This window comes from Mastigoproctus giganteus, chromosome 7, assembly GCF_048544385.1.
Source record: "Mastigoproctus giganteus isolate SK-2022 chromosome 7, ASM4854438v1, whole genome shotgun sequence".
Classification (NCBI taxonomy): domain Eukaryota; kingdom Metazoa; phylum Arthropoda; class Arachnida; order Uropygi; family Thelyphonidae; genus Mastigoproctus; species Mastigoproctus giganteus.
Window position 1 is genome coordinate 226,439,071 of NC_143581.1, and position 23,043 is coordinate 226,462,113.

Here is a 23,043-nt window from a genome sequence, read left to right on the forward strand (position 1 = left end):
CGCGATGGTATGTTACATTAATGACTAGCATCACAAATAGAAATATAAACAAACGATATTTATTAATAGTTAAGGCAAAGCTAAGTAATATTTGACAGATGCTCTCAAAATATTCCAAAATGAGCATTTGCAACCTTTATACAACAGTTTTGGTAAACACGACAATTATGGCTGAAATGTTATCAGAAGCCCTCAATTTGCTTCAGTTTAAATGGAAAACAAAATGAAAAGTTCACCAGGTGCAAACTAATATAAAGTTGAACCGCCCATGGCCCTGATGACAGTAGCACACCATCGAGGCATTGACAAGGTCAATTTCTGAAGATAATCAACTCAGAGTTCGTGGTTCCAAACACGAATTATGGCTTCCTCAAGTTCACGAAGGGTCTTTGGTTTCTTTCTGGCAACTGCAAATTCCACACGATGCCAACAGTTCTCTATAAGATTCAGGTCTGGCCGGGCTGTTTCCTGGCCAGCTAACAGTTGTAACAGACCGTTCTTCCAACCAATTTTTTCACCTGTAACAAATGTAAACACATTAACCTTTAATGCAGAAATGAAGCTAAAGTAACTACAGAAGGGCCTACTTACACTTTTCGCCCGATGACAAGGAGCAGAGTCGTCCTGAAAGATGCAGTTACTTGGCAGCTTGAAATGGTCTCTAATGGTTGGCAGCAATTTGCCTTCCAATATAGTCAGGTATCCGTTGGCATTTACGGAACCTTTTATAAAGTGCAGGTGACCTACTCCGTTATACGAAATGCACCCCCCATATCATTTGGCTGGTAGGGAATTTCAATGTAGACACCACATAGTCTGGATGGTATTCTTACCACATCTACGGCGAATCGTTTGTCTCCTATCAGAGCCATGCAGGTTGAATTTCTTCTTATCCGAGAAAATAACTGACTTTTCCACTGCTCGGGGATCCATTTGACATGCTCCTTACACCAAATTAATCGGGCCTTTTTCATTTTTTGTGTGAGGAGGGGCTTCTTCTTAGGACGACGGGCTACAAGTCCATTTTTGAAGAGGCGTCTTCTGACTGTTACCGCACTTGCTACCACTGCTGTGTGTTCCTCCCATTCTCTTTTCAGCTCAGACGAAGACGCTTTACGGTTTTTAAGGCATAAGCGCTTCAAAACGCGGTCCTGTTTTGGCGTAGAGACTCGTTTGCGTCCGGTTCCTTTTATTCTATCAGCAGAACCAGTATTCTTGAGTTTGGAAAGAAATCTACTCACTGTCGACTGATTACAAAACACTCTATAAGCAATATGATGGGAAAAACATCCTTCTTCACGTAAAGCAACAATAGTACTCTTTCTTCGTGGCATCAACTGCCCATATCTCGTCACCTGACACAAGCAAGGAATGACTGCAACTCTTGCAGAGCGTGCTTATATAGCTGAAAGTAACAGCTGATGCAATATTACGTCGTCACCTACGCATGTCAATCTTATCTAATGCAATCTGTATGAAATATTGCCATATACATTATTCGGAGGACAATTACAATTTTAAGGGGTGATGCACTTTCTTTAAACACCAGTGTATACCATCCAATGACGTGTTATTCTGGGATTACTGCTACCCATGTGTAGTGCCTTGCATTTATCAATGTTAAACTTCAACTGCCACTTCTCAGCCGATCTGCCTAATTTCTCTTGTTAGCATACCCTGAAGTGGAAAGTGTATTAAGCCAAAGCAACTAAGGCTAAGAGGTGTCAGCCTATTATGTCTTTAAATTGCGTGTATCGTGGTCGATTTGATGGTTAGCTAGACCAAAAAACTGAAGTTGCCAAGACATAAAACCGTGCAGCCCTGGCCTGAGATAGACTAACTTAGCCAATAAAAATATTTTCGCATCATAGACAAAATTCGAACACAGGCCTTTTACATCCTGTATGGGACGGACGGTGACCATCGAAATCTGGGTATGCTAGACCTCGGGGTAGCATATTCAGATTTCATTACACACCCTGCCAACCTTCGAATCAGCAGCAAACGATCCATGGCCACAGGTCGCACAAAAAAATTGTGCGGCCCGCGACAATGTAAACAGCCCTAAGTGTAATTTAGACATTAAACTTGACATGCCTTCATCAATATGGTTAATAAATACTATAAACGGGAAGGGGTTCGGCACTAAATCCTGAGGAACCCCAATAATAATATTTTTCAAGAGCAACAGTGCCCACTTATAACCACCCTCTGTCTTCTGGCACTCAACTATTTCGTTATTCATAGCAGTAACTCGCTCCTAATGCCACACTGCTTGAATATGTACAGCAGTGATTCACGTGGAACAGCATGAAAAGCATTTCTGAAATATGGGTACATGATGTTAAAATCATATTTTGCATCTGGTTCCTTTATTACTATATTGTAGTACCGAATCGCCAGGTGGGAAGGAGCCGCAGTGCGTAGCACACGCTTCTTGATTAGACCAGGGTTCAAGCCCGTCACCACCAAATACGGAGGATGCGGAAAGATCAAGGGAATGACCACCGCATAATCCCGGAGCAATATGGCCTTAGTTGCTAATGTTCCTAAAAACCAAACAACAAACAAAACAAACAGTACCCAATCAGACTGGTCAGACAAGATCGCCCCTAAACAAATACATGCTGTGATTGCCATATGGTAACTGCATCCTTGTCTAAACTATTGTACATTACTTGTTTAACCACTGGCTATTATTACTTTCCCTCTACAAGTTTACAGATCTATAAGCTCTAAAATTCCTTTGTGAATAGAGAAAACATCTGGACATTCATAAACAATACCCATGGATCTCCCTCGAACCCAAGAATGCTCTCATAATGATGATTAAAGGTTTTCTTACGTCCTTTACTATTTTTTTATAATATCATTGGATATACAGTAGTTCATTAACCCTAGGTACTTATTCACTTTTAGATTCAACAATTTCGCTTCCACTTTCCTCTCACTTATCAAAATCATTTAACTATCAGTTACAACTTGATAGATTTCTGGCATCCACAGGCCTAAAAACTTCCCCAGGCATGAATGTAGATACAAAATATTTATTCAGCTTGTCAGCAACCTGAGCAGTATCGTCAATAGTTATGTCATTCATCGTATCTAGAAATTAATTCTTTGCTACTTTTCTTCGCATTCTTAGACAAAGTCTTATAGTAATCTGCTTTAGCTTGCTAATCCCCTTTGTGACTTGATTGCAGACTAGTTTGTACTCACTCTAGGTTTCTGTGTCCCATGATAATTCATAATCATCACATCCATTTTTCTTCTCTGTCACTAGACATCAGTTCATCTGAAAACATCCATTTAGGCCTAAACCTTGTACAATATCTCTCAGTTAGCATAAAAAGCCTAGAAGCTGCTACATTTAATCCCTGAACGTTTCCCACTTAGAATTGCAGTTCGTAACATCATCAGTTAGACCCAATGAAAAGACTTTACAAACTGTCTAAGACCATTGTAGTCGCATATACGAAAGCAAAATCCCTTCCCTTTACTCTTTGATTACTGCCACCTAGTGATTCCTTTATCTGGAGATTCTCAAAACATGAAGAGTCACTGCTGATAATCAGATTAAAAGTATTTATTTCTCTTCTTACCTCTCTTCAACATGATGGTGACCAAACAGTCATCCAATAAATCCACAGCTATGCATTATTGGATAACTTATCCAGATAGATTTTGACAGTTTCAGTCAATAACTGAATAATTAAAATTCCCATTCTGATTGAACAGTTTGAATGTGTGCATTCCCAATAGTAGCTGTTTTCCGACCCACGTTACACTGCCTCGATAGCAACAGCAAATAATCATGCACCACTTGTATTTAAGTATATCCCATCCATGTAAAAACAATCTCTCCTATTAACAGTACAGACCAGACCATGCTGAGAAAATTTCTATCCCATGAGCCTTGGACAATCTCTCTCTACGGCCGAACTGGTTGACAAGGCCCGAATCATGTACACCCTCCTATTATGTCTTGGCAAAATTCCATGCACTTTCCAGGGGTTTTCAACCTATGACTCATTCCTTCAGGTTGTGTGGCTCGTGGCCATGTAGAACCCTAAATGTTATGCCCTCTTCCCCATGAGTTTAAAACCAGCGTCACAAAACACTTTCACTTTGCCTTTTGAAAATATCCGTTTTTAGCAATTTTTCTGTATCATTGCTTTCTTGTCATGCTCCATGTATTTTACATTCAGCGTTTAACAGTATTCGCAGCATACAAAACAATTGCAAAGTTGTTCGATGTGAGCTACAACGCGGTATCAGTTTTTCAAAGTTGTAATATAGCTAAAGCTCTATGTTTAAATTAATCCAATACGAAAGTAACTCGTTAAAAGGGCAAGTTTGTTCTGCTGTAAGTATTAAGAAGAAACTTGAGTGTGTTTCTTCGAAAAAGAAACTTGAGTGTGTAGTATGGTTTTTTAGGAGCATCAGCAACTAAGGCTATATTGCTCCCTATATATCATCTGTAAATTGCGTGTGTTGTATGATCGAATTTCTGTTTGCTGGACGAAAAACCAAAACCCAGTTTCCGGAAGAAAAAACCAAGCTACCTCGCCTGTGACCGACTAACTCAGCCACGTTGTGAAAAAAACCAATAAAAATTCCTTACATCATCGACGGGACTCGAACTGAAGTCTTTTGTAACCAGTGTGGGGAGGACGGCGATTCTACCAACTGTGCTACCCACGAGGGCAAGTTAAAAAAAAAAAAAAAACAGGTGAAAGCACAAGATAGTCATTATAAATGTTTGCAGATGTAAATGAGTTCAGTTATTTGTGCTCAATGTTTATTGAGATGTGCTCGTTAAACTGCTCAACCACTATGTAATAGTGGTTGAGCAGTTTTAAAATTTTCAAATCTGGCACCTCTCAATCCCCAAGGGTGCCAGATTTTAAAGAGTTTACTGTTTATACTGTGTATATATATTTTTTATCTAAAACATTTTATAACGATTAAAATAGTATTTTAATGCGAAAATCAAATTAAAATGTTAAACCATTGTTACTTTATTACAGCCCTCGGGGCAGCACAGCTGGTACAATCGCCGTCCTCCCCACACCGGGTGGAAAAGACTTGAGTTTGAATCCCATCGATGACATGAGGAATTTTTATGGGCCTTTTTCACAACGTGGCTGAGTTAGTTTGTTTCAGACGAGAGTAGTACGGTTTTTTCTCCAGAAATTTGAGTTTTTCGTCCAGTAAATCGACCACAGAACACACCCAATTTACAGACATAATAAATATGCCGCAATATGACCTATGTCGCTGATGCACCTAAAAACAAACAACTTCATTACAAATTACTGATTGTTTAGGTATAAAAGATATTTTTTAAAAACAGTCGACAATATTGACCAAAGTTTCAGAAGACGCTTTTTTTCACAAAATGGCCGCATGAATATTCGTGCGTAATTTGTGTGTTTGAAAATATGCTATTGTTTCAGGTAATTCAATAATATTTTACACCTATATTTAAAGCGACACCCTACTATAATAGTGGAATTATAAGTATACGTCAAATGTATAAATAAGATTTTTCACAGTTACAGTTCAGTTCTTACTTCTTTACGACTTTTTTTTTTTTTTGATAATTTATTAAAAAAATGTGGAACACTTCTGTAACAAACTAGCATCACAATTTATGGGGTTTGTTTTTTCCCCCATAATTTAATGTCGTATAACACTGCATTTCGGAGCGACAGACATGTCAGCTGGATTGTTTGTCTTTCAAATCGCTTAAAACCAGACAAAAAAAAATTGCGAAAATAAAGCTGACATCTCTTGACTCAGAAGCTTGCATAAAATCAATCACCCTAATTTTAATGACTCAGTAGTGGATTCGCAAGTTGGTGAACAGATTTATGCCCTGGTGTTCACAAAAGACACTACTGGGACGGATATAACTGTAATATATCTATTTGACGTGGCATCAGTGCAGGGCATTCTATTCCTGGAAACCTAAGTGAATAATTGATTCAAGGCCACGCAGGTATAATCGCTGCATTAATGTAAGCGATGATCACACACCAATAGCTACTAATGGATGCCATTTGTGTGAAATTGAACGCATGATTAATAATAATTGTTAATTTGTGCTGGTTAACATCAATATTTTTTACAAGCGATGTCCATTTTGAAATACTGTTGGCAAGTCTACGCTGAAAGCGATCATATTAGAAATGTTTAAGTCACGTCACCGTTTTACCTGTGCATCTGCCATCCCCTAATTGCCTGAACCACTAGGGATGCACGGTACACTCCTCTCGTGGCGCACTGTCGCCATTATAACCTAGCTAAAATGTTTTTTTTGATTAAATAATTTGAGGCTTCACCTCAAATTATTTAAACAAATAATTAAATCCTTCTGAGAAAATGTCTTAACAAAAAATAATAAAGACTGTTTTATTTTCTACTGAATAAAATGACGTATATTAATAGTGCCAAATGATGCATGAAAGCAAGCTTATACAGAATCAACAAAAAAAAAAAAAACACCACTTCACAAATCACCTGTCCATCCCTCTAATAATTTGTCGAATTTTAGCAACAACAGATAGAAGTTTAAAACGGAAAAGGCCTATGTTTTCAGAATTCATAATGTCAATAAGTTCAGCTTTTTCTGAGAAATACAGAATACTGTACAAGTTTATTAAATTCCTTTGATAGGAAGATTAAATTCCTTTGATAGTAATGTTGACTAAAGTAATTAGAAACAAAAGTTACAAGTTACAAAATAAAAGTTACAATAGATGGAAGTTTGTTCGACCAATCAACTACCGATTGCTGGCTGAAGACAAATTCCAACATATCTATCCTGCAGCCATCCTTCGAATAGAATTCATGCGCCCTTGTATGCATTTAGCTTACTCAAACCATTCAAAGCCGTAAACACCTCAATCACACATCCTCGAAGGTGGCTGGTTTCCAGATACTGCAATTTGCAGAACTGAAGCCTTTCCTGGCAAGAGCATCATTTTATTTCCCCTCATTACTCTCCTTTGCTGTTCTGTGCAACTGTTCCAAAAGATCCACTTCCTTCATGAAATGAAGCTTTCAGAGCTGTATGCAATACTCAAGATGGTAGTCTTACCATTGCTTTATACAATGGAATAATCACTTCCTTATGTCTGATCTATAGTATTTGGGGAAATTACAGTGTATACAGGGTGTCTCAAAAATATTGGTACAAACGTTTAGAGGAGGTAGATAACATCTAAAGGAATGTGAATCGCATAGGAATCCATAACCGGAAACATCACGAGAAAGTAGTAGCAGAGGCACAAGAAGCAGAAATGACACAAGACAGTAATTAGTGGCAAACATTTATTTGACATAATATTAACAATGGAGTACGAGATGGATGCATTTCATGATGTTACAACAGATGCTCGAAGGTTCCACCATGAGACGCGATGCATGCGTGACACCGACGCAGCATGGATTGGCGGACACGGTCGAACACACCTGGAGATTCTTTGACAGTAGCAGCAGCAGTGCAGACGAGTCTCGCCACGAGATCCATTTCCGTCTCCACAGGCGATTCAAACACGATAGATTTGAGTGCCCCCCACAGAAAGAAATCAAGGCTCGATAAATCAGGTGAGCGTGGGGGCCAGGAAACGGGCCCACCACGGCCAATCCATCGACGCCCAAAACGCCTGTTCAAATGGTCACGAACACACATTCCATAACGGGCAGACGCCCCCGTCATGTTGAAACCAAATGTTGCATCTCACATTTGCTGGAACATCACCAAGTAACCCTGGTAGAACTAGTTCAAGAAAGATCCGATATTTAGCGGAGTTCATGCGGGATGGTAACAGGTATGGGCCGACTAAGCAGTCACCGACCATACCTGCCCGCACATTTATTGCGAATGTTGTGCCGCATGGGGGCACACACCATGTGGGTTGTCGTGAGCCCACAGATGAGCATTGCGCTGATTGAATAATGCCTTCCCGAGTGAAATAAGCCTCATCCGTGAACAAAACATATGCTGGAAAATTGAAGTCTTGAACACTTTCTTGGAGAAACCACTGCGCAAAAGCCACACGTGCAGGATGACCTTGGGGGAGCAGTAACTGAACCCTTTGGAGATGAAAGGGGTGTAAGGAATCGTGGTGCCACACTCCTAAGGCAGAGTCAACGGCACATGTGCTGGTAGTAGGATAATTCTGGACGGCATTCAACACACTTTCTTCCATGGCGGGAGTTCGCGTCGAACGTGGTCTGCCCGCACTACTCCTGTTACCTCTAAATGACCCATAATCGCACAAATTTTGATGCACACGCGCAAAACAAACGGTGGTCCGGTACATGTCTGTCTGGGAAGCGTTCTCCACAAATTCGTTGAGCGGCTCGTCCATTGCCCTCTGCTAATCCATACACTAGGTGCATGTCTGCCAGCTCACAGTTCGTATAAGATGCATGCTCTTCGTGCGGCGACTACTGCTTGAATGAGTAAATCAGAAATTTTCCCTCTCGCGAACTGATGAACAGGGCCGTGTACCGACTTACGGTGACGTTTCCGGTTATGGGTTCCTATGCGATTCACATTCCTTTAGATGTTACCTACCTTCCCTAAACGTTTGTACCAATATTTTTGAGACATCCTGTATACAATATCACATCTCAATTGCAGTCTTTAGCGAATTTGCCACTTTTCACTTATTTGAAGACGTCTGGGATCGGACACTCAAAAAATTCTTAAAGGACTCTTCAATCAGGGATGTGGTTAACCGATCTGGGGGGAGGGGGATAAAGGATTTTTCACGTGAATTATTCCAGCTGCTGAGTCAAAAAAAAAAAAAAAAAAAAAACACGAATACAAATCGTTCCGTGAACACACTTGCACAGACATAATATACGACAAAGACCATACGAGCAGTAGACCATATAAAACCACGGTCAAAGTAGTCAATCAACATGTAAAGCATTCTTTTCGTTCACTGCAAATAGTTTGACATTCCTCCATTTACAAACTAAGATGCACCTTATTTAGTTGTGACTCAACACAGCCGATTACAGGTGAGATTGAGCTTCGTGAAAAATCTGCATTTGGCGTACTTCTTTATAGGTGAGCTAGTACAAATAACGCTTCGCACTAGAAACATTAGTCTGTCCATAATGCTATTCTATTACAAATAAACAGCACGGGGACAAAAACACACGGGTAATGCTATTCATAATATAAACAAAATCATCAGTTGGGTTTCACTCAATGCCTTCAAAGTAAACCATTCAAAGTGCCACAACATATCCTTCATAGCACTAAATCTACTGCAGTATTCATTTCCATCATAATTTCTTCGTCTTCCAAAAGGTGGACTACATACAAAACTGTACAACGAACTTGGCTTGGCAGTTTCAATTAATGGCAGATTTGACCACATTATTGGGAAATCTATTATTTTATTTTTTGATATATTACCTTGATAAAAATATTTTGTTCTTATTCGTTTAGACTTTGGATTCCCCGTTTGGAACCTTTACAGGAAAGTTGTTGTTGTAGTAAGGTTTTAGGAGCATCAACGACTAAGGCCATATTGCTCCGTGTATACTGTCTGTAAATTGCGTGTGTTCTGAGGTTGATTTTGTGTTTGCTGTACGAAAAGCTCGAGTCTCCGGGAGAAAAAACCGTGCTATCCTCGCCTGAGGCCGACTAACTCAGCCACGTTGTGAAAAAGACCCATAAAAATTCCTCCCGTCATCGACAGAACTCGAATTCAGGTCTTTTCCACTCGGTGTGGAAAAAACGCTTAGTGAAGTACATAGCCAGTGACAAAAGTACTACTTTTCTAAGTGGAGGGGACACCGAAGAGCTAAGGGGCACCTTACGGTATGATCTCATATGTAAGAGAGCAGAGGGGGAAGCGATCGATTCTGAAATCTCGCATGGAGAACAGAATTTGTAGTTTGCTTCTGCACCATTTTAAGAAATCTTGTGATCTGTCATTCAAGTAATAATTTATTTCTCTCGCTCTGTGCAACTTTTATAGGCTCTTTTCACTATGCGGCTCAGTTAGTCAGTTTTCGGGAGGATATCAAGTTTTTTTTTTTTTCTCCCGGAAACTCGTACTTTTACGCCATCAAAGCAGGCGAACAGGTCAGAGAACTCACGCAATTTATGGACATAATACACATGGGTGGATGAGGTTATTCTCGGGTAACCCTAATATGACAGTTTCTTATTTATTTTTTTTTCTGCTGTCAAAACCACTAGTTCATTCTCTCTGTCGTCTTCGTACTGATCGATTACAAGACTAGGAACTGTAATCCGTAGTTTTGTTTTTAATTTCTTCATTCTTTTTTTTATCAATTTCTCAGTATTTAATTTATCATTAAATTACTTGTTAACTATTTCAAAATTCTCTCATTGTTAACAATATGCAAATATTATTGTCCCCTGCGCCGATATGGAGGTTGGCGCTCCATATCGGCGCAGCACTTAGTAACTCATTAACACATAAACTTGCAATATAAGAATTGTTCTAAGATATAAATGTTCAAATTAAAGCAGTTTAGAGAAATCAGCTCGGGCTAAAATTATACCATGAAACAACGCAGTACTTACTATACTTTCTTATATCTAAACTAGGCAAAGCACTATACATTATATACACAACCGTATATGTGTGCGTTTTACCTTCAAATAAATTTTACGTTTTCAGAAATATATACAGGGTTGTTAAAATTAAAGTATCCCTATGTAGAGGCCTCTGGAGCGAGTTCTAAGGCTCGTACTGAAGAGAAATTTGGACAACAGGTACAATAAAGAATGCGCTCACCATTTATTGTCGCTGTATGGCGCGTAACTATCTTAGTTACGATTATGAAAATAACTTAAGTTATTTCCATAATAATCGTGTTATCGCCATAGCGCCACTACTCAGCTCTACTGTACTGTATAAAAGCAAAACAGTCTCTTCAAAATCATACAGTAGATGTTTGCCTGCACTACAGCAGCAATGGCAACAACGTTGCAGGAAAAGGTGGTATTAGTGAAGCTGTACTATCAGAACAGCAACAAGGCAGCTGCGGCTATCAGACAATTCCGGCGTCAGAAGAGCATAAGGCCCACGTAGACCTATGACTGTTTGTGCTGTCCGCAAAATGATTGCGAAATTTGAAGCGACAGGACATCTTGGTGTTCAACGAGGCAGAGGTCGAAAACGAGTGGACTCCTCTCGTGTTGAAGATGTGGCTAGGGCTGTCGTGGATTTATCGAATCAATCTCCATGTGATAGCGCAAGTATGCCAGCTGTTTCTCGTGAAGTGGAATATGCCACATGGCATATTCCACTGTAAGGCTAGTTATGCGTCAGATGTTTCGGTACTATCCTTACAAGATGCACATGCTACTGCAGCTAAAGCATGGTGATGCAGCTATTCGTTTCACATACGCACTTCAGTTTCTGGCGCGAATGACAGTGGATATCATTTGGCCATGGAACATCATTTGGAGTGATGAAGCCCACTTCTGCTTAAATGGACAAGTGAATACGCACAACTGCCGCATTTGAGCAACAGAAAACCCTCGAGTTATCCAAGAGGTCTCGTTGCATTCTCCAAAGGTGACAGTGTTGTGGATTTACGGCCACATTCATGATTGGGCCATATTTTTTGAACGGGTAACGCCGACTGGACCCCACACCTGTTCCGTCATTAGACAGCGTTATTGTGAAATGTTGGCAAATTGCGCAATACCAGAGCTGCAACAACGTGGGTGCCTTCAGAATACCATATTCATGCAAGATGGTGCGCCACCCCATATCCATCGTTGTGTCCAAAGATTGCTAAAGCAACACTTTACAGACGAACTGGTCATCAGTCGTTGTTTCCAGACATCTTGGCCACCCCCGATCACTGGATCCCACTCCAAGCGACTTCTGGTTGTGGGGGTTTTTTGAAAAACCAGGTGTATCGAGAAGGATGTCAAACTCTGACAGATCTAAATGACAGCATTAGACATCATGTGCTGGCTATTCCACTTGACATGTTACGTTCTGCTGTAGAAAATTCTGTTCTTCGAATGGAAACTGTTGTTAATCAAAATGGAGGACACATTGAACAACTGTATCGCTGTTCAAGTGATTTGTATTGCCACAGCGCCGTATAGTGACACATTTTGTAACTATTTTTTTTTTTCCAATAAATGGTGAGCGCATTCTTTATTGTACATGTTGTCCAAATTTCTCTTCAGATCGAGCCTTAGAACTCGATCCAGAGCCATAGGGATACACAAGGATACTTTAATTTTTAACAACCTTGCAGATGGCATATTTAGACAAAACTGAGGATTGGAACAATTTTGCAATCAAGAAAAATGCAACTGATTAGGGAAAATTTTAATTTATAAATCGCAAAAAATCTAAATGGTCCATTTTTTACAATTACTTAAGAGATTAGTCCATTTTAACATGGAATTCAAAAATTTCAGCTCAAATATAACAAAAAGGTTCGGGCCACAAATAGCTTAAACCTAAAATTAAGCGAAAGAGATCCCGGTATCTTTTAATTCAAACACCTTGTATAAAGTCGTTCAGGCATTGTAAATTTTCATAGTTTATAACTCTATGATTCTGAATTTAAGATTTTCTAAACCACTTTGCTTAAATCTTATAAGATTCGCAGAGAACGACTGTGTTCAACTGGTCCAATGGGCAAAGGCTTCTTAAATAAAAAAATAAAATAAGTTTTCAATGCAGCATTGTTCACACGCAGTTTTTAAGACCAGAAATCAACTTTCAAAATAAGTTTGGAAACATTATTTTTTAAAGCAAATTTGTTGAGCATACATCTTACGTTGTTGTTGCAGAAGCATCAGCTCCTACTACAATAACAACATTGTTGTTGTTGTTTTAGGAGCATCAGTGACTAAGACCATATTGCTTCGCGTATACTGTCTATAAATTGCGTGTTCTGTGGTCGATTTTCTGTTTGTTGGACGAAAAAATCATGTTTTTTCGCCTGAGACCGACTAACTCAGCCACGTTGTGGAAAATGCCCATAAAAATTGCTCACGACATCTTACGTATTAAGTACATATGATGCACGCTCAACTAATTTGAGATTGCACAGAGATAAAAATTAATAGGCATTTTATGATAGAACAGTTGGTCTTTGATAGATGAGAATGTGTGAATCATCCAGCATTGTCCAGAACACAGTATTTAAAGTAATGTCACTAAGTCGTTTAGTAAGATATTTTTATAATATCAAAGGAAAGAAAACATAGTTTAATGGAGAGACTATTGGAAAACAGTAACCTTCGAGGGAATTGGGAAAATTCGTGTGTGTTCCTCGTGATTGCGTACTTATAAAAGCAGTGATTGAAGGGGGAAAAGGATGAGCTGAAGGTATTAGTTGGTACTATGTTATTACCCCCAATAATAACAAGTAGGGACTGTTTGAACTCGTGGGATTCCACTACTATCCAGAGACATCGTTAAACGAAAACTTTCGATGCGAAAGCAAGAACATTACAAATCCCGTTCCTATTTGTTCTCTTCCTATGGTCCTACTATCTTTCTCAAGTAGAGAAACAAAGAAATAGCAATTCTTGTTATTTATTTCGATCCTACAATTCATCTGGTCTTGTGTATCCTTGAGAATAGCTTGCACGTGGCGTGCCATTGATTCTACTGGCTTATAAAATATATCATGGACTAGAAACTATTTCTCCTGCAATATCTTGATCACGAAAACCTACTAAATTTACTTCGGGTTTACTCCCAAATTCCCAGTGTTATCCATAACAGAAAATAGGATTTTTCTAACTTCCAGACAGCAAGAGAAAAAAATTCAGCGGACGGAGATGGAACTGCTAGCAGTAACTATAAACATCTGATTGAAATAGTCAACGTTTTTAGATTTGTAAGGGATATAGAAAGGTATTTAAAAAGAAAGGGAGTGCTTCGATTATTACCTCTAATAATACGCTTGTAATTATTAAATAAGCTCCTTCAGTTAGAGAATTTGTCACAAATATTCCAAACCTAACTTTTGTTGTTGGACGTTGTACAGTATTAAGAAATGATAAATGTGTATTAGTCAAAGCAGAGATCACTACTATATGGTAAAAAGTTTGTATTGTTGGTAGTGGTGTTAATCTTTATTTTTATTAAAACCACAAACACAGATATTAGAGTCCATAGTACTACCATGCATGGGTTGAACGTTGAGAAGTCTGAAGATACTTGTTGATGTTACGATTCAATTTCTGTAAGTTGTAGTTTTCAGAAAATACATGTGAAGGAAGGTTGATAAAGAAAACAGAATTTGAAGGAATAAATGAGGCAGAAGAAAAGCTGGTTCTGTGAGTTTGGAGTCGGAGACTAAATGGATGATGACTGGTTGCAGCACGTGTTCGGTTTAGAAGAAAGAGAGGGGATTATAGAAGCCAATTCGGAATAACAGCCTGGAAGTATCTATAAAAAAGGCATTCAGCAGAAACAGAACGTCTTTGAGACAGAGGGTGGAGGGACTTTGTAAGAGCTGGGTCATTAATTAACGTAACTGCTCTCATTTGGATAAAGTTTAGAAGCCTGAGAGAGGTTTGGATGCACCATCCGAGATGTGGGAACAATATTCCGTTATAGGGCGGATTTGAGATTTGTATAGAATTAGTGGCTGCTAAAAGTAAAAAGTGACGCCGAAAGCACAAAAAAAAAAAACAGTTTTAGGTGCAGAGGAAGTAATATTTGTGATGTGCTTATACCAAGACTGTTTAGAATTCAGGATAATCCCTAATAAAGATATGTGATCTTGTCTAGAAATATGAGTGTCATTGAAGATAGGCACATAGAAGCGGTAGACCATTTTTTACGAGATGTAAGACAAGACTGAGTTTTAGAAAGATTGAAATTAACGAAATTATCTTTGCCCCACTGAAGAATTACCTGGAATTAGCACTGAAGTTGAAAGTGTTTGTTCGGGGCAAGGTGGAATGCCGTATGCTGTCATCAGCAAAACTATGGGATTTCCATTAATATACGAGAGAAAAGGAGTAGGAGAAAGAACTGAACCTTAGGGACACCAGATTTGGAGGAGCAGTTAAAAGACAGAGAGACATCTACCATCACCCACAACGAGAAATCAGAGAGAAAACTTGTTACTCAACTGCAAACAGTCCGCAATCTATAAGATGGCAGCTTGTTTAGAAGGCCTTTATGCCAAACACGATCAAAAGCCTTGCAAATATTAAGAGTAACTGCTTGAGTGAATAAGAATAGTAAAGCATTCAGATATTTACTTATTAGCACTGCCTTCTTAACTTTAAACTGGTGCATTATAGATTGCGGTTCTTTAGGATGATAAGCTTACTCTAAGCATTGCTACACGCCTTTTTTACATCCATGATAATCCTCTGCGGGTGTTTACTCCATTTGTCGCTTTGCAGCTAAACTGTGACGCAGAGAAATTTCCTTCTCGTAGTAAGCTTTTGTGCTGTGTCAGCGTTCGCTCCTGTTCACGCTTTGCTGGTATCAACATAATGGAAGCTTCAAATGTGAACAAACGATCCGCTCTTGCTCATCCAATTTAAGGAAAAACAGTGGGGCGAACATCTAGTATTAAATCTGTCCACAATATTTATGCCTGAAAGTAAATTACATTAGCAACCAAAGGGCACCCATGATTGACAAAAACACGATGATCAGAGAAAGGTACTGTTGATTTGAGGCCGCAGAAGGAACTGTAAGCAAAAGGTACCGCATCAATGTAAGCTGTACAACATGAGTATCGGTAAGTAATCACTGATGACGATATAACAAAAACTCCCACATCAGCAGCAAAATGAATGGCAAATCAATCTTGTTTGATGATAAACAGAGATGGTCTAAGAAGAATATTCACTTTCAGGTTCTCGATACACTGAAAAATATTACCAGGTTGTTTAATTAGACTTTCTGACGACGTGAAAATTAGAAATTCTTTCTTTTTTGAAATTAATATATAATATGATCTGACAGCTATTGAAATCCAGTGTTTAAAACATGGAATTTTTCTTGACCAGTGATAATTTCTGAACATTTTTTTTAACCCAAAGAACTTCCCTGGCTCTTTATTGTAAGTCTTCAATTGAAGTTTATTTTAATTAGGAGCTAATCATAAGAGTTGTGGAGCCGTACGTATGAAAGGATATGAGAATTTGTGACATTTTGCACATTACATGACAAATTTTGAAATGTTACAATGAAAATGAAAGTTTTGCTTGTAAGATTACATTATGATGGCAACATGTCGCGACATCCATTCAAAAACAAACTATAAACTGGATTCGTTATTATTTTTGCTGAAATTTGCATTTAAATAAGGTAAACTGAAAGATAAAAATTGCTAAAAGTTTTCAAGTCAATTATGTGAGACACCCAGCAATCTTTCAGAGTATTAGCATATATGCATAATGCGCATATATGCTATGGTTATCACCACGCCCAGTTCTAACAACGTGCTCGATTTTCATGAAATTTTATGATTGGGCCTTTTAAAAGATTTCTCAAGCCATTCCAAATTTCATTAAAATCAAACTAATAAAAATCAGGCAATTATTATTTCTTTCCAACACATCACATAGGCTATCCATATACCGTATATTGTAGCTGAAGCCCTAGATGTTATATTTGTTGCCATGCATTGGTTGGAGGAATGAATGGACAACGTAGTGGATGCGCAGAAAAGAAGTTTTCTCGGTTCGCGCAGAAAAGTCGTTGTTTTTGCTCTTTTTTGTTATAAATCATGAATCATTACTATTTGCTAACGCCTGAAATGTAACGCACTGAGTACAATACTAATTTTCTGATTTCTCGACATGGAGAATTCAAAATTTTTCGCTTTTTTGTAGATTTTCTTCCATATATTGTTTCTACCAGTAATTTTTTCTTTTACATCCATCGAAAACAGAACCTTATTTTTTTAAAGAAATAACGCTTTTGAATACCATACGTCATACTACATTCGAGTTGGAAATGAGAGATCTTTAATTTTTTACGTAATTTTCTGTTGGGGGGTCTAAATTTTGTAAAAAGTGGAAGCAAATTAAGATTATTCCAAAAATTGGCATCACATAAAACACGGATAGCACTTCATTTATCTGTTGTTTCTTATTTGTTGAGATTTCGTGGAAAAGGCAGTGATGTCGTTCTACGTCGTAAACTATTTACCACCAATGCACATATCACCAGGACTTGAAATCTGATGTATACCCAAAAACGTTACAGTGAACCCTAATTCTACAATATCACTCTTTCTCTCTATCAAGAAAGAAATGTTGACCATTTATCTCTTCCCTCGATTACAAGACGATTTATTTCATATATCTTTTTCCCCCTTCTTTTTTTTTTTTTGTTCTTTCTTTCTTTCTTTACTCGTAATCCAAGTAGATTTAGAGATACAGCCGGCAGTGCAATGTGGGATTTCTTAGCGATATTTTCAAGTGATCTAGCGGTGTGTTTGATAGGGTAGACAATAATATTAAGAAAATCTGCTTTAATGGAAGTGAAAGGGCATCCATCAAAGCTGACGTTACTGAAATTGGATTGGCGCTGGGAGCAGAATAGTAACCGAAGACGGAAGAACACTAAAAAGATCAGTAACTATGAGAAAATACTACCAGGTGGCTTTCTTGAGATAAATACGTCAACCTTTCCTTAAGGAGATAAATAGGATGTTATAAACGAAATACGTGCTCAACCTTTGGTTAACAGATGTACGCTGTTCTCTTCGTACAAAAAGGTATATTGGAAATTTCGGCATAAACTTCAGAGGTTACTCTTAATTTTGCAGAGAGAGAGAGAGAGAGAGAGAGAGAATCTATTTGACTTTTAAGAAAAATAATAGCATCTGTCAAATGAGTGCTCATCAATTTTAATTCGGTCTTCTGAAAAATATTTTATCGGGAGCAAGGACTTGGGGTGAAAAACGATATTCGTCCAGAGAGGAACCTCTTGGAAGAGTCAAAAACGGAGCTTTTTCAAATATGGAGGTTTTTCTTCTTTTTTTTTTTTTTTTTTTTCATTTTAGATCTTAATCGCAACCATTCACCGTCTTTATATAAATAAAGCTTATATTATCACAATTTTAAAACCTATATTCTCAATAAAAAGAGAAAAATTTTTTGTATGATTATTTATTTGTATTTGTAAACGTATTGTATGAAATAAACCCCAGTTAAAATATATATGAACTTCGAGTATTACTTTGGTTTAAAATAATGCATTAAAATATTTAAATAACTCTTCTAATCCATCACAAAGCACATTAATTATTTAAATTTTTTTTACAACCAATGTAGACCTTCTACATATATTTAAACAGGTCTGTATTTCACATAAAACCATGTAGTATTTTATTGAAAATTCGTGTGGGAGAAAACGATATTAAATAATTTTCTTGGGCAGAACTGAGCAAGACACTACTGAGCATGGATTATGGTGATATGCACTGCACCTTATTTAACAAAAAAAAAAAAAAAAACATAGAAAGGGTTCGTATTTGTTGATCGGTAAATCTATATGAGAGAAATCCATGAAATCCATCAGAAGACAGTATCGTATCATCTCGAGTTTAGGCTCTGGTACAACCTTATTCATTTTTATGTAATTTTCCCATTTTTCTCTTTTACTTTTGGGCCCGCCCACTGAGACTGTGCCCTGACGCAGCTGTACCACTGGAGGAGAGAATCCATGTCTGGACAATAAGAGAGGCAACTTCCAGTGTAATCACAACTTACGTACTTTTATTTGCATTTTCCTATATGACAGTATTTTCCCAACTCACAAATTCATTTGGCAATTAATAAAAAAATATATATAGAGAGAAAGATATAAAGATAAAATTATATTTCTAGCAATCTAATTCTTTTAATACAAACTAAAACGAGTGAGAAAACATTGTGTCGGATTTATCCGGTGAGTAAAGAATTTTTCCAGTTCAGGAACGGAGAATTTCAAGAGTAATTCGATTAATTTGAACAAAAAATAAAAAGTAAAATAAAAATCGCATGGTTCTTTCTGCGATAGATGGCGTAAAATTCAATAGTTAACCTCATGGCTGAAAACAGTGATCAAATCTAACAGAAGGTTAGCAGACTGTCAAAACGGAAAAAATGTGGTTTACTTTTGCTACAATGTTAAGTAAAAAAAAATATATTTGAATTCCGATAAATTGGTTCACCAGAATACCAAAAACAAATGACTACCGCCTCTTAGTTCGCTGATACTGTTCAATGTAGCTGATAACCATTATCCAAATCACTGAGTCGAATAAATGCTTACGTAGGAATACCATACTATTAAGGGAATGGGGGGGGGAATGGGTTTCGGTTTCACTTTCCCTATAATCGCCTGCAGAAATGACTCATAAATAATCTAAAGTCAATCGAAACCCAAATCCAATTTTGCGGAGCATAGCAAAATCGCGGACAAAGGTTGACGTCTTGAGGCAATATCCTTTTCTTTAAGAACACGCTTTCCCTATTGCAGAAAAGCAGGCTTCAATACAGTATCCTCTTCCATTAAAACCAGGTGCTAGTCTTTCACTTAGCCCCAGGCGTTAAGAAGGAATTATCCGCACGCCATGTCTTCACAGACGTGTGGCATGTGGTCCCAGGGCTGTGCGGCTGTAGCAACCTAGAACAACGCAGTCTACGGCGAAGCCGTAGACTGCAAGGAAGCAGCCATCTCCGGTCGGACGCAGTTTAATAAATTCTATGTAACAAATGTAATAAGCAAGTCACTATGAACTTAACGTACCTGCAGTGTTGGCAAATCCTGCCCAGCTTCTGTACACGCACAAACTGTTACTATTCCACAGATTTTGTAGGGAGGAACTGGTTGTTATTCTTGCCGCTTTACAATGATCACTGTCGGGCAAAGCTGCTTATAATGTCGGGGTCAAAATGAAACCTTCTCAGAGGGCGCTGCGCGATGCTCGCGAAGTGTTCGAGAGGGACGGCAGATGGCAGCAGCAGCAGGCCAGCAGAGATCAGATTCGATTTTTTCTTCACTTCAGCAACACTCTGAGCCAATTCATAAATGAACAGTGCGAATATATGAAAGCGAAAGCTGATTCCTTTTTTGCGATTAGGAGTTTTACCATAATATTTGTTCAGTTATGTAACGGAATAAATACTAGTGATAAACATCTAAAAAAATAAGACAACTGACCTCTTAAAAACAATTTGAAAAATTTCAATTGTTTTTCGACTTTAGTTTAGAGGAAACACGAATATTTAACAAATTTACCTTGAATTCAAAATGCCAGAGGGGGAAAAATTCTCTTTAGAAATAAGTGCGGGCAAGATGGCACCATCACGATTCCAGGTTATTAATAAAATCTAAAAATAGCGGAGTTCAGATTTAAAATATTCCAAAGTAATTATTAATACTATATTTATATAAAAAATAATATTATTAATATTTAGTATACGTAGTATTACTACTAATGTACAGTACTGTAGTACACAAATTCCAAACTTTTTTTGAACTCTTGGAATTTGAAATTTTTCTGTGTCGTGTATTCTCCCTTACCAAAGCTTATTCAGTTGGACGAGTTCTGGAATACCCTCGTTGGAAGCACAGATGAATCCTCACTGATATATGACATGCTTGGCAGGCAGGTATTTATGGCTGAGTCTTTCCATAAATACCTTAGTCTGATAGTATTTGGGGCAAATACCATCAAGCTGAGGAAGTTACTTAACCAGATCCCGTATAGAAAAGCCCAGTTCGTTTTATGCTGTCTATTAACTCCGAAATCCGAGTTCACAGTATTGAAATCACAGTTAATTTAGGTTTTGAATATGATATGGGCCCAGTTTATGATCCCAGACCGTATCCCCAAAGTCAAGTTGGAAGAATTAACCATTCGTAGAGAGAGAAAAGAGCTTTGTCATATGGAACAGTTTTACTGAATATTTTGATTATGCCTAGTCCTTGAAAGACAAGAGATGATAGTGTATATGGGCTACCGGATGTAAACTGAAACTGGTCAGAATGGCTAGACTGGTAGTGGTAAACACTTATTCAGTGTAACTGAAAGAATTTTCCAAGAGAATACAGTCATCAATACTAGATTCATTTAAACAGTTTCATATCATCAGCAAACAGAAATAGGTTGACACTAAATTTACTAATACAAGTTGGAAGATCATTGACGCTGGAATAAAAACAAGTTACTTGATATACGCAGTGCGTTTCATTTCAGGCTCGTTAGCAAATAGTAATTCATGATTTATAACAAAAAAAAAAGAGCAAAAAGCAACGACTATGCATTAGCCATATTGCCCATTCATTCGTCCATCCAGCCCCATTGCAACGAACATATCTGTGCTTCAGCTACCATATACAGTATATGAATAGCCTATGTGATATGTGAGAAAAAACAAATAATTTCTGGATCGATTTATTACATGACGATAGAAAAAAAAAAGGAAAGAATAATTGTCGGATTTCTATTTATCTGATTTTAATGAAATTTGGAATAGCTTGACAATTATAAAAAAAAAAAAAAAGGTACAAATATAAGACTACTAAAATCCGTCCACTGAAAGTCCAGTTTATTTGTGCGGACGGACAAACATAGTGAAGACAATAGTCGCATTATGTATATATGCTAACACCCCTAATAAAAGAGCCCCCTAAAGAAAAGTCCTTAGGTACTCCTGGTAGTATAAGTAAAGGAGCAGAGGTAGTACCATCTACAATCCTCGAACAAATCTTAATATTTTGAGACAACCACGAACTGATTCCACAGAGATTTAGCTTATTAATTAATAGGCCAATATGTCATTATCAAAGGATTTAGCTATAACTAAAAGGAAAGCGTCTGTAACAAATGGCGCACTGCTTTGTATAAAATGACTTAAATCATAAATTGCGAAATATCAAAAACATTTCAGGACAAGCAAAAAAAAAAGCAAGTCTGTTCGAATTTTTGTTTTCTTAGAATGGGTTTCCCTGTTTCTATGACGTGGTAGTTCTTTGAATCGATCTTTTCCTCTTCTTCTTTTTTTTTTTTTTTTTTTTTTTTTTGTCCAAAAATGTTTCTATAATGGAAACGCTGATAAAGATTTCTCCATGCAAAATCAACTTCTTTAATACCACATTTCTTATCTCTGTTAGGATTAACGGGAATCGCACAGCTTACGACAGAATTTATTATCCACACATACGCGTCCAATCATTGCGTAATTAAAAAAATGAATCATATTTAGTTAAGGAAAAATGACACAGAAGAAAATTATCATGAAACTTATTGCATCAACGATCACATGTAGTAATCCTAACACATCTTTCAAATTTAATTACTATTACTGCCACCAGTCATTATCGTACAAAATTCATGAAAACGTTTTAATGCGTTGGACGTCACCAGTTAAACCTGAAATTGTCACAACAGTTTAGTAAAATTGAAAGGGAAGCAGAAATTAAAAAAAAAAAAAAAAAAATGCTGTACCTTTGCGACACTCTTTCGACAGCAAGTTGGCAACTGTGGGTATTTAAATTTTAAGTAATATTTCAATTTTCTTCCCTTTTTAGTGTTAATTTTGAAGTACAATAGAGCCACTATTATTGGAGATAAAAACCTTTGGAAAAATTGTCATGATTATAAAAACATTTAGCTTTTTGTTTGTAATTTTTATCTTACATCTAATGACGTTTTGTGTTCTCAATACTACAGTTAACTATTTTTATTTTAGATTGTTTATTTTTATTTCATAAAAATAAACGCCCCTCTAAAATAACAACTGAAACAACAAAATGCTGCAAGAAAAGAAGCTAATGTCGCATCCGTTTTAAGAGAACCCACTAATTATATTTTGTAAATATATGTGGGTGGCTCAAATGAAAACATAAAAGTTAAACAATTCTTTATTCAAATGTGTGGTAAGAAACCATTATTACTGAATATAATCTTGCCCTCTAGCAACACACGTCTTCCATCGTGAAACCAGTGCCAGGATACCGTCAGAGAATAATTTCTTTGGTTTCTTGCTGAGCAACTGATGCACGCTTTGGACCTAGCCAT

At 37.4% G+C, this 23,043-nt stretch overlaps 1 protein-coding gene across 2 annotated transcripts in view; it reads right to left on the reverse strand.

Annotated features, from left to right (window-relative positions):
* The window catches only part of LOC150083734 (follistatin-related protein 5-like), a 494,649-nt gene extending 474,742 nt beyond the window's left edge, over positions 1-19,907 (reverse strand). For both annotated transcript variants that reach the window (XM_090378180.1, XM_090378179.1), the window contains exon 1: positions 19,767-19,907. The gene's annotated coding sequence lies outside the window, so the exon portion shown is untranslated. The remainder of the gene's footprint in view (positions 1-19,766) is intronic.
* Positions 19,908-23,043: the final 3,136 nt, after the last annotated feature.